This window comes from Monodon monoceros, unplaced genomic scaffold, assembly GCF_005190385.1.
Source record: "Monodon monoceros isolate NGI ecotype Baffin Bay Population unplaced genomic scaffold, NGI_Narwhal_1 Super_Scaffold_20, whole genome shotgun sequence".
NCBI lineage: Eukaryota > Metazoa > Chordata > Mammalia > Artiodactyla > Monodontidae > Monodon > Monodon monoceros.
In genome coordinates, this window is record NW_021703777.1 from 7,476,849 (window position 1) to 7,489,275 (window position 12,427).

The 12,427-nt window shown below is 39.7% G+C and overlaps 1 protein-coding gene across 4 annotated transcripts in view; it reads right to left on the reverse strand.

The window, feature by feature from the left end:
* ABCG2 (ATP binding cassette subfamily G member 2 (Junior blood group)) overlaps positions 1 to 12,427 on the reverse strand; it is a 140,066-nt gene that overhangs the window by 100,387 nt on the left and 27,252 nt on the right. The window contains exon 1 of one of the 4 annotated variants that reach the window (XM_029234623.1): positions 2,760 to 2,917. The exons of the other annotated variants lie outside the window; for them this stretch is intronic. The gene's annotated coding sequence lies outside the window, so the exon portion shown is untranslated. Of the gene's footprint in view, positions 1 to 2,759; positions 2,918 to 12,427 lie in introns of those variants that run through there. 4 annotated transcript variants of the gene reach the window in all.

Sequence of the window (12,427 nt, forward strand, 5' to 3'; positions counted from 1 at the left end):
CTGCAAGGAGAAACAGATAAAACCACAATTGTAGTTGAAGACTTTAATACCCCTGTCAGAATGGACATTTCCAGCGGTCAAAAATTAAGAAAGATCATAGTTGAATGCAAGAGCACCATCAATCAACTGGATATAATCGACGTCTAGAGACTGCTTCCTCCAGAAGTAGCAGATCACACATTCTTCTCAAGCTTACATGGAACACTCACCAAGACAGATCACATTCTGGGCCATAAAACACACTTTAATAATTTTAAAAGAACAGAAATCATACAATGCCTGCACTCAGACCACAGTGAATTTAAACTAGAAGTCAATAACAGAAAGACAGCTACAAAATCTGAAAATATTTGGAAATTAAACAACGCAGTCTTATTTTATTTAGTTTAATTAAAATATAGTTGGCATGCAATATTTTGCTAGTTTCAGGTGTACTACATGGTGATTTGACATTTGCATACATTATGAAATGGTCACCACAATAAGTCTAGTAACCAGCTGTCCCCATTCGAAGTTATTACAATATTATTGACCATATTCTTTACGCTGTATATTACATCCCCATGGTTTATTCATTTTATGACTGGAAGTTTGTACCTCTTAATCCCCTTCACCAATTTCTCACCATCCAGCACCCTTTCCTCTGGCAGCCACCTGTTTCTTCTCTGTATCGATGAGTCTGTTTTTCTTCTGTTTGCATTAAACAATACACTTTAAATAACATATAGGTAAAGAAGAAATCTCAAGAAAAATTAGAAAGATTCTGAACTAAATGAAAAGGAAAATACAACTTATCAAAACTTGTGGAATGAAGCAAAAGCAGAGCTTAGAGGAGAATTTATAGCATTGAATGTACTAATTTTAGCAAGGAAGAAAGATCTAAAATGGGTCATCTGAGTTTCAACCTTAGGAAATGAGAAAAAGAAGAGAAAATTAAATACAAAGCAGAGAAAAGGAAAAAGTAAAATTCAGGACTTCTCTGGCCATCCAGGGGTTAAGACTCTGTGCTTCCAATGCAGGGGGTCCAGGTTCGATCCCCTGGGGATCAGGGATCAGGGAACTAAGATCCCACGTGCCACAGGGTGGCCAAAAAAAAAGAAAGAAAAAGTAAAATTAGAGCAGAAATAATGAAGTTGAAAACAGGAAATCAACAGAGAAAATCAATGAAGAACCAAGGCACATACTGGAAGAAAATACCTACAAAAGACATATCTAATAAAGGATTATTATACAAAATATGCAAAGAACTCTTAAAACTCAATACTAAGAGGACAAACGACTCCATTAAAAAATGGGCCAAACACCTGAACAAATACCTCACCAAAGAAGATATACAGATGGCAAATAAGCATATGAAAAGATGTTCCACATCATGTTATTATGGAACTGCAAATTAAAACAAGAATGAGGTACCACTACACACCTGTTAAAAAGGCCAAACTCTAGGGAATTCCCTGGTGGTCCAGTGGTTAGGATACTGCACATTCACTCCCAGGGCTGGGATTCAATCCCTGGTCATGGAACTAAGATCCTGCACGCTGCGTGGCGCAACCAAAAAAAAAAAAAAAATTCCAAACTCTAAAACACTGACAACATCAAATGCTGTCCAAGAACTTTCATTCATTGCTGGTGGGAATTCAAATTGGTACAGCTACTTTGGAAGGCAGTTTCCCAGTTTCTTACAAAACTAAACATACACTTACCACGGGATGTGGCAATCATGTTCCTCGGGATTTACCCAAATGAGTCGGAAACTTAGGTCCTCACCAAAACCTGAACACAGATGTTCATAGCAGCTCTAGTCATAACTGCCAGAACTTGGAAGCAACCAAGATGTCCTTCAGTAGGTGGATGGATAAATAAACTGTGGTACATCCAGACAATGGAATATTATTCAGTGTCAAAAAGAAATGAGCTATCAAGCCGTGAAAAGACATGGAGGAAACAAATGCACGTTACTAAGTGAAAGAAGCCACTCTAGAAAGGCCACATGTTGTAAGCTTCCAACTATGTGACCTTCAGGGAAAGGCAGAAGTATGCAGACAGTAAAAAGTCAGTGGTTGCCGGGGGCAGCAGGACAGCAAGGAATGTGGAGCACGGAGGATTTTTAGGGCAGTGCAACTCTTCTGTGTGACAACACAGTGGTGGATATCTTTGTCGAAGTCCATGTACACCACCAAGAGTAAACCCTAATGTAAACTATGGACTTGGGGTGATGATGTGTCAATGTAGGTTCACTGACTGGAACAAATGCACCACTCTGATGGGGAATATCACTAATGGAGGAGACTGTGTTCGGGGTAGTGAGCAGAGGACATACGGAAAATCTCTGTACCTTCCACTCAATTTTGCTATAAACCTAAAACTGCTCTTTTAAAGAACCTATTTTAAAAAAAAACCACGTAAGGGGAAAAATTACTTTGAAAGTTGTGATCACACAGGTAAAACCATAAATGCATACCCAGTATTCTAATAATATAATATTAATAATCTAATAATATTTAGAATAATAAATATTCCAAAAATGTATGGTCCTAAAAGATAGCAAGAATATGAAAGAATGAAGAATTTCATTAAGTCCAAAAAGCTTTAAATTTAGACCAAAATAAACAATTAGATTAAGGTCCCTCTGCCACAATTAAAAAAAAAAATGCATCGTCCTGTCAATGTTTAAACTAGTGTAAATTGCAGACTTCAGTCAGCAGTCAGAAGAATTAGCTAATATGTAACCTAAATGCAGGGATATCACAATAACTCACCTTTAAGTTACCTAATCAACCACAATTCAAGGTCAGGGCAAGAACTCAACCTCTGCAGAAATCTCCAGTTCCAGGTCACGCTACCATACCAGCTAAGACATCTGCCAGCAGTGTTAGGGGTGACATAGTTTCCTTAGTGTTAAAGCATCTTTCATTCTAGGAAGAACTGGAATTAATCCTAGAAATGTTTAAGATAATCAAATACATGTTAATACTTTGATATTAAAGAATTTTTATCTATTTGCTATTTTATAAATTTACATTATTTAATAGAATTAGGTCCATTAGTCCAATTTCAAATGTGTAATTAAATAAGTGATTTAGGCTTTTGATTTAAAGTTGAAATCCTACTAAATTTGTAGCAAATAACAGGACATTTAAAAGAACTAGTGTTGGGGACTTCCCTGGTGGTCCAGTGGATAAGACTCTGTGCTCCCAACGCAGGGGGCCTGGGTTCAATCCCTGGTTGGGGAACTAGATCCCACATGCATGCTGCAACTAAGAGTCCGCATGCTACAACTAAAGATCCCGCATGCTGCAACTGAGAGTCTGCATGCCGCAACTAAGAAGCCTGCGTGCTGCAACTAAAGACCCCGCATGCCACAACTAAAGATCCCGCATAACGCAATGAAGATCCCATGCGCCACAAGACTCGGCACGGCCAAAATAAATAAATAAATATTCAAAAAATAAAAATAAATAAATAAAATTAAAAGAACTAGGGTTTACCATAATTATCATTTCAATTATTTTCTTCATATGCATTATTTGAGCAATTGGGAAAGCTTATTTTGTTAAATTAGAAAATAGGAGTACCTAAGTGTGCAGAAAAGAGTTCACACAGTCTGAGACTGCTATCCTTAGAAACGTCTGCTCTGGAGATTGGCCCTTGGTTGGCACCTGGAAGTTGAGTCACGGAGTGTTCCTATGCAGTAGTTAACTGATAAGGATGGTTCACTTTGCCTAGACTGCTTGTGCAAACAATATGGTTTAGGCTGAATGCCTGCTCGCATTTGGGGAGCCTGGAATTTTGGTGCATGCTAGGCAGAGCACGCCTACTAGGCAGAGCGTGCCTACATACTCAGCACCCAATAAAAACCTTGGGCTCTAAGTCTCGAGTGGCTTCCCCAAGCCAAAATACTGCACACGTCAACAAGGGCCTACTGGATAGCACAGGGAACTCTACTCAATACTCTGTAATAACCTATATGGGAAAAGAATTTGAAAAAGAATAGATATACGTATATGTGTAACTGAATCACTCTGCTGTACACCTGAAACTAACACAACATTGTAAATCAACTATACTCCAATATAAAATAAAAATTAAATAAAAAAAATATCCTGCACACATGTTGTTGAGTTTCCATTGCCGGGGGAAGAGCATGTTCTGTGTAACCCCTTGTGAGAGGGAAAGAGCACAGGGAAGCTTACAGATGGAGTCCTCCAGACTCTGCCTTTGTCTTTCCCTTACAATCTGGCTGTGTATTCTTAGCTACGAGTAGACCTACACGCTGAGGTCTGTAAATCCTTCCAGTGAATCTGAAGGTCGGGGTGGTCTAGGGGTCCCCCAACACACTAGGGAAACTGAATTTTCTTCTTCCACATACGAAGTGTTTGGAAGTGTTAAATTAAATGAGTTTATAAATTAGACCAAACATTACTGAAAGGGCTCTTAGAAGTGAATAATAAAATGTGTTAGACTTCTAAACAGAGCAATCGCATCAGTAAACTGAATTTACAGACTTGAGGAAAACTAGAGCCTTGAATTTATAACTTTGATCTCCAAATATTAATTTCTAAAATTCAAGTAAACTTCTGAATAGGCTTTTCAGCCCCCGAAAACATCCCTTGAGAGGATCAAAAAAGCTCAAATTTAGTATATCTCATCAGCCCATAGCAGGCTGCTTGTCTCTAGTCTCAGTGCAAGAAGGGTATTTTTTCGAACTGATCACAGTTCCTTATCACTAAGATTTCAGTTAAAAAGGAGCCTGGGGCTTCCCTGGTGGCGCAGTGGTTGGGAGTCCGCCTGCCGATGCAGGGGACGCGGGTTCGTGCCCCGGTCCCGGAAGATCCCACATGCCGCGGAGCGGCTGGGCCCGTGAGCCATGGCCGCTGAGCCTGCGCGTCCAGAGCCTGTGCTCCGCAACGGGAGAAGCCACAACAGTGAGAGCCCCGCGTACCGCAAAGAAAAAAAAAAAGAGCCTAGGATCCATCCCTGTTTATACCACTTAATAATTAACCATATCACACCATCTTACAGAATCTGCTTCTAATGGTGATGTTAAAATACAATTTTTATAAAAGCACCAGTAGGTAGGGAGTCTAACTGAACTCGTGCAATAACTGGGAAGTCCATAGTGTTGAAGACCCAGGAAGAGTTTATAAAAAGTATCCTTTTAATATACTTCAGTACCTTTGACAAATTTCTCCACCGGACACTGAGGAGTGTAGCAGAAGTCTCTGCTAGAGCATCATGCCTGAAACCCACTTGTTACACATTAAAAAAAATTCTGCTTTGAGAACTGCACTGTAAGGAGAAAACAAACTTTCTCCCCACAGCTATAGCACAGTACCTGGCACTTGGTAAAACCCAGTTAACAGTAATAAATGAATGAAGGTGTTCATGATTTAGTTGAGGGGATAAGATATAAACACCCCAAAGTTAAATGATAATAGGAGACAGTGGTTTTGAAGACATACAAGAGGCAGTAAGTGATAAGTTACCAAAGAAATGCAAGTGAGAATAAGTGTTAAGAGCTCAAAGTAGGAGACTGCTGTAGGCTACAGGGGTCAAAAAGCCTTTATGGAGGAGGCTGGTCTTTAAGGACCTTGGCCTTGAAAAACATATTAGGTTTGAAGATGTAAGAATGGGGAAAGGTCTGAGAAGCAGCCAAAAGACTGTGTGTACCAAAGGGATGGAAGTGAGAAAATAACAGATGTGATTTTAAGATACGCGTTGATCCTCTCACACTGCAGCCCAGCTGTTTACAAAAGAAGAGTGAGGAAAGGCCTCTTAGCTCCAGGCTGTGACGGTTGTTTTTCCCAGGCTCAGGAATTTGGACCTGATTCTTTCCATAGGGAGAAGAATGAATGGGTTTTCAACAGTAAGGATAGATGAAAGAGTTTGGTGGCTCTAGAATAAAGATTATACTAGGGACAAGGTGTAGGATGGTTTAAGTTAGACTAAAGAAGTGAGCACTGTTGGCAGAGAATACAGTAGTTAGAAAACAGTCCAGATATAAAGGAATAAAAGGTAAGCTAAACTAAGTTCACAGATTTTAGAAAGCCATACATTTCTGAAGCACTGTGAAGGAAGAAGTGATGGGACAGGTTACCACATTGAAAGGGGAGATAAAAGTATGTTGGTGAAAGTGAAGGAAGAGAGTAAATTTTCAAAATGAAGTATGCATCTGTGGGTTGTTTATATTTTCATATATATATATATTTTTTACACCAAGTGAGTTGGAATCAGTGTGTATATCAGAAGGCAGTGTGAAAAAATTTAGACCCCTACTTTTCCAAGACAGAAAAGAATTTTTGCAACTGAAAATGTAATTGAAGCACATGCCCAAGGGGTTTAATGCTTATGTATTTTTAAGACTAGAATCCTGGCTTTACCAAATAAACTCAGAGAAAGTCAAGCAACCCATATCTTGAGGGATAATGTGCACAGTGATGAGCTGGTATGTTGCAGTCTGCTGGGGTCTTTGGAAGACTTTTCAACCATTTTGTAGAGAAGAGCCCGAGACACAAACAGTTTTAGTGATTGTGCTTCAGGAAAGAGGACAGGCTGTCAAGTTCTCTGCCAGTGGAAGTTAAAGGAAACAGAACTAAAGGAATTGTTTGGCCATTTCCTAATGCGCCCCAGCTGGTAGACGTGCTTAGGGAAAGGGTGAACAGCTCCTGGCCGAGGGGGAAGCGGCTTTAGGAAAGCAAAGCCAAAGCAAAGAATTGGCAACACTCTTAGGAAGCTGAGTAGCACTGTTCAGGCCAGCCTGGCCTTCCTGGTCTGTGGAATCACAAACATATTTTGTATTTCACTGACAAATACTGCAGCAGCTGAAGACCTCAAGTCTATTTCCATGCAGAACCAACTGTTCTTAAAATTATGAAATCAAATACTCCTATCAGTATCGTAATCCTCCAGAACCATGCAATTAATCATTCTATGATGGACAGAATAACCAATCTCTTTTCACCAAAAGCAACCGAAGTCCTCTATTCCTTCAAAACACTGTCAGCTACCCGCTGTATTGTAGGCAACAGAACAAATACAATAAAATGGAGTTTTCTTACTGTGCCAAATGAGGCCAGCTGACCCAGAACCTGAAATCCGCTGAAGATGTACAAAACTATGACATACACAGAGACACATGTGGCCACTGGGGGTGAGCACCTTTACGCCCACACTGTTGATTACTGAACGTCTATAGTAGAGTCATCCTTTGCACCCAAATGGTACACTAAGCAAATATAACCAATATCCCATACCTGTTATTCTTGCAGTCGGGGACTGCCTTGCCTGAGTTCTTTCTAGGTAGAGTATGTTGGCTCCTTCCGAAGCAAACAAAATTCTTTCCTACTTGAAGAGAAGAAAACTAGAGAAAAATGGAAGCTCTGCAAAGTGATTAAAAGGAAGTATGTAATTATATTTAGAGGGTTATCGTCTCTTTTCAGGAACAGAGACACCTTTGGTCTGGCTGCTGCTTTAAGACTTTCTGGTGCAAAAACAGAAAGTCAGTATCTCTGGGTAATCTATAAAGATTAACCTTGGGCCACTGGGATCAAAATTTTACTTTGATACCATCAATAACATTCAGCTGCGCTTTTTCTTTATGAGGTTTAAAGAAAACCTAGCTCCTCGGTTTCCTGAATCTCATACTTACTTAAGCAGAACGATCGCTCTGCTTAACGTTATAAAAGGGTCATGAAATAGCTGTTTTTAATTAAGAATGTCAAAAGAGACTCTCTGGTCTATGGATCATATGTTGTCATATTATGCTATTTTCTATCATATTTTAGGGCATATACTTATATTAAGAAAATGTGTACCTTTTATTTCCCAACAGACAGACATGACATCTCCTGGCATGATATATTTATAAAATGTTGTGTTGCTTAATATTAATTATAATAGCTAACATTTATTGTACACTTACTAACTACCAGACACTTTTCTAAACACTTCACATGGTTTAATTCGTTTTGTCCTCTCAGCAACCTAGGAGACAGGGGTCTCCTTTGTGACAGATGAGGAAGCAATAGAACTGGGATCCAAAAAGCCTGGCATTAAGTGAATAATTTCCGTGTCACGCTGGTTTCGGTGGTGTTGTTTACACATACATGCCTTTTCATTAAATACTTACATGTTTTCTTTTTCCTTTTAAATAGACTTTAATTTTTGGAGCAGTTTTAGGTTCACAGCAAGACAGAAGAGAGTACAGAGTTCCCATATACCCCTTGCCCTCTATAAGCACAGCCTCTCCCAAATCAACATAACGCTCCAGAGTGGAACAGTTCTTACAAGTGATGAACAGACACGGACATATCATTATCACCCAAGTCCATAGTTTACATTAGGGTTTACTCTTGGTGGTGTACATGGACTTCGACAAAGATATCCACCACTGTGTTGTCACACAGAAGAGTTGCACTGCCCTAAAAATCCTCCGTGCTCCACATTCCTTGCTGTCCTGCTGCCCCCGGCAACCACTGACTTTTTACTGTCTGCATACTTCTGCCTTTCCCTGAAGGTCACGTAGTTGGAAGCATACAGTATGAGGCCTTTCCAGAGTGGCTTCTTTCACTTAGTAACGTGCATTTGTTTCCTCCATGTCTTTTCACGGCTTGATAGCTCATTTCTTTTTGACACTGAATAATATTCCATTGTCTGGATGTACCACAGTTTATTTACGCATTCACCTACTGAAGGACATCTTGGTTGCTTCCAAGTTCTGGCAGTTATGACTAGAGCTGCTATGAACATCTGTGTTCAGGTTTTGGTGAGGACCTATGTTTTCGACTCATTTGGGTAAATCCTGAGGAACGTGATTGCCACATCCCATGGTAAGTGTATGTTTAGTTTTGTAAGAATCTGTGAAACTGTCTTCCAAAGTAGCTGTACCAATTTGAATTCCCACCAACAATGAAAAGTTCTTGGACAACACTTGATGTTGTCAGTGTTTGTTTTTTTTAAAGAATTTTTAAAAATAACTTTATTTATTTATTTAAAAAATTTTTGGCTGCGTTGGGTCTTCGCTGCTGCACGCGGGCTTTCTCTAGTTGCGGTGAGCGGGGTCTACTCTTCGTTGCGGTGTGCAGGCTTCTCACTGCAGTGGCTTCTTTTGTTGCGTAGCACGGGCTCTAGGTGCGCAGGCTTCAGTAGTTATGGCTCACGGACTCTAGAGCGCAGACTCAGTAGTTGTGGCGCACGGGCTTAGTTGCTCCACGGCATGTGGGATCTTTGCAGACTAGGGCTCGAACCCGTGTCCCCTGCATTGGCAGGCGGATTCTTAACCACTGCACCACCAGGGAAGTCCCTGTCAGTGTTTTAGAGTTTTGCCTGTTTGATAGGTGTGTAGTGGTATCTTATTCCTGTTTTAATTTGCAATTCCATAATGACATGTCGCGGAGCATCTTTTCATATGCTTATCTGCCATCTAATATATCTTCTTTGGTGAGGTATGTGTTCAAGTGTTTGGCATTTTCTAATGGGGTTGTTTGTTTTCTAAGTGTTGAGTTTTAAGAGTTCTTTGTATATTTTGGATAACAGTCCTTTATCAGATATGTGTTTGGTAGATATTTTCTTCCAGTCTGTGGCTTGTCTCCTTATTCCCTTGACATTGTCTTTCACAGACCAGAAGCTTTTAATTTTTTTTTTTTTTTTTTTTTGCGTTACGCGGGCCTCTCACTGTTGTGGCCTCTCCCATTGCGGAGCACAGGCTCCGGACACGCAGGCTCAGCAGCCATGGCTCACGGGCCCAGCCGCTCCACGGCACGTGGGATTTTCCCGGACCGGGGCACGAACCCGTGTCCCCTGCATCGGCAGGCGGACTCCCAACCACTGTGCCACCAGGGAAGCCCCAGAAGCTTTTAATTTTAACGAAGCCTAGCCTATCAATAATTTCTTTCATGGGTCCTGTCTTTGGTGTTGTATCTAAAGAGTCATCATCGTGTCCAAGATCACCTAGATTTTCTGCTACGTTATTTTCTTGGAGTTTTATAGCTTTGCCTTTTCCATTTAGGTCTATGATGCACTTTAATTTTTGTGAAGGGGGTAAGGTTTGTACTTAGATTCTTTTTTTTTTTTTTTTTGTCCTTCCTGTGGCTGTCCATTTGTTCTAGCACCGTTTGTTGAAGACTATTTTTACGCCATTTGCATTGCCTTTGCTCCTTTGTCAAAAATCAGTGGACTATATTTATGTGTGTCTTTTTCTGGGCTTTATTCTGTTCCATCATCTATTTGCCTATTCTTGCACCAATATCATACTGTCTTGCTTACTGTAGCTTTATAGTAAGTCTTGAAGTCAGGTAGTCTCAGCCCTCCAACTTTGTTCCTCTCCTTCAGTATTATGTTGGCTATACCAGGTTTTTTTGCCTCTCCATATAAACTTTAGGATCAGTTTGTCAATATCTATAAAACAACTTGCTGACTTTTTTATTGGGATTGCATTGAATCTATAGATCAAGTTGGGAAGAACTGACGTCTTGACAATATTGAATCTTCCTACCCATGAATATGGAATATCTCTGTATTTAGTTAGTTAGTCTTAGATTTCTTTCATCAGAGTTTTGTAGCTTTCATCACACAGATCTTGTTCATATTTTGTTAGATTTATACCTAAGTATTTCACTTTTGAGGATCTAATGTAAATGGTATTGTATTTTTAATTTCAAATTACACTTGTTCTTTGCTAGTATATAGAAAAGCGGTTGACTTTTTGCTTATTAACCTTGCATCCTGCAACCTTTTTGCTATATCATTTATTCGTTCCAGGAGTTTTTTGTTGTTGTTGTTTTTTAATTTTTATTTTATATTAGAGTATAGTTGTTGTGTTAGCTTCAGGTATACAGCAAAGTGACTCAGTTATACATACACATGTATCTATTCATTTTCAAATTCTTTTCCCATTTTGTTGCTGTTGTTGATGATTTGTTTGGATTTTCTACATAGACAAGCATGTCATCTGCAGCCCAAAACAGTTTTATTTCTTCCTTCCCAATTGCCATAACGTCTTGTCTTATTGCATTGCTAGGACTCCCAGTGCGATAACTGAAAAAGTGTTGAGAGATAGCATCATTGCCTTGTTCCTGCCTTGTTCCTTGTTCCTGAGAATCGTCTAGCTTCTCACCATTAAGTATGATGTTGACTGTAGGCTTTTTGTAGATGTTCTTTATCAAGCTGAGGGAGTTCTCCTCTCTTCCTGGATTGATGAGAGGTTTTACCATGAATGAGTATTGCATTTTATCAAATGCTTTTTATCATCTTTTGATATGATCATGTGATTTTTCTTGTTTAGCCTGTTGATGTGACTGATTACAATAATTTAGTTCAAATATTGAGCCAGCCTTGCCTACCTGAAATACATGCCATGTTGTGTAAAATTTTGGGTGTGTAATCCCACATAGTATATAATTCTTTTCATACACTGTTGGATTCAATTTGCTAATATTTTATGGAGGATTTTTGCATCTACGTCACAAGAGATATTGGTCTGTACTTTGTTTCCTTTTCTTGTAATGTCATTATCTGGTTTTGGTGTAAGGATAATGCTCATAGAGTGAGTTAGGAAGTATCCCCTTGGCTTCTATCTTCTGAAAGAGATGGTAGAGTATTGGTAGAATTTTCCCTTAAATGTTTGGTGGAATTTCCCAGTGAACCCATCTTGATCTGGTACTTTCTGTTTTGGAAGGTTATTAATTATTGATTCAAGTACTTTAAGATATAGGTCTATTCAAGTTGTCTATTAGGTCTTTTTTTTTTAAAAAAAGATGATTTTATTGCTTTGAGTGGCATCAATAGATAGTCTTGCTATCTACTGGTTATCAGGAGGAATTCGTTTTATTTTTTTAATAAATTTATTTATTTATGGCGGTGTTGGGTCTTCATTGCTGCGCGCGGCTTTCTCTAGTTGCGGTGAGTGGGGGCTACTCTTCATTGCGGTGCGCGGGCTTCTCATTGCGGTGGCTTCTCTTGTTGCGGAGCACGGGCTCTAGGCACGTGGGTTTCAGTAGTTGTGGCACACGGGCTCAGTAGTTGTGGCTCACGGGCTCTAGAGCGCAGGCTCAGTAGTTGTGGCACACGGGCTTAGTTACTCTACAGCATGTGGGATCTTCACAGACCAGGCCTCAAGCCCGTGTCCCCTGTATTGGCAGGTGGAATCTTAACCACTGTGCTAACAGGGAAGTCCCTAGCAGGTCCTGAATATAGCTATAGGCACACTAACTAAAGTTAAGCTGATTCAACTAGTTATAAAACCATGACATCTGGCTTAGAATACATCAGAATCACTTTGGTGCTTTTCATAAATAAAGACTCTTACAAAATACATACACACACAAACAAGATTTTGACTCAGTAGATAAGAAGCCAGGAATCTAGACTTTAAAGAAACATTACCAGGTGATTCTGACTCTGACGCAGGTAGACTGTGGACCACACTCTG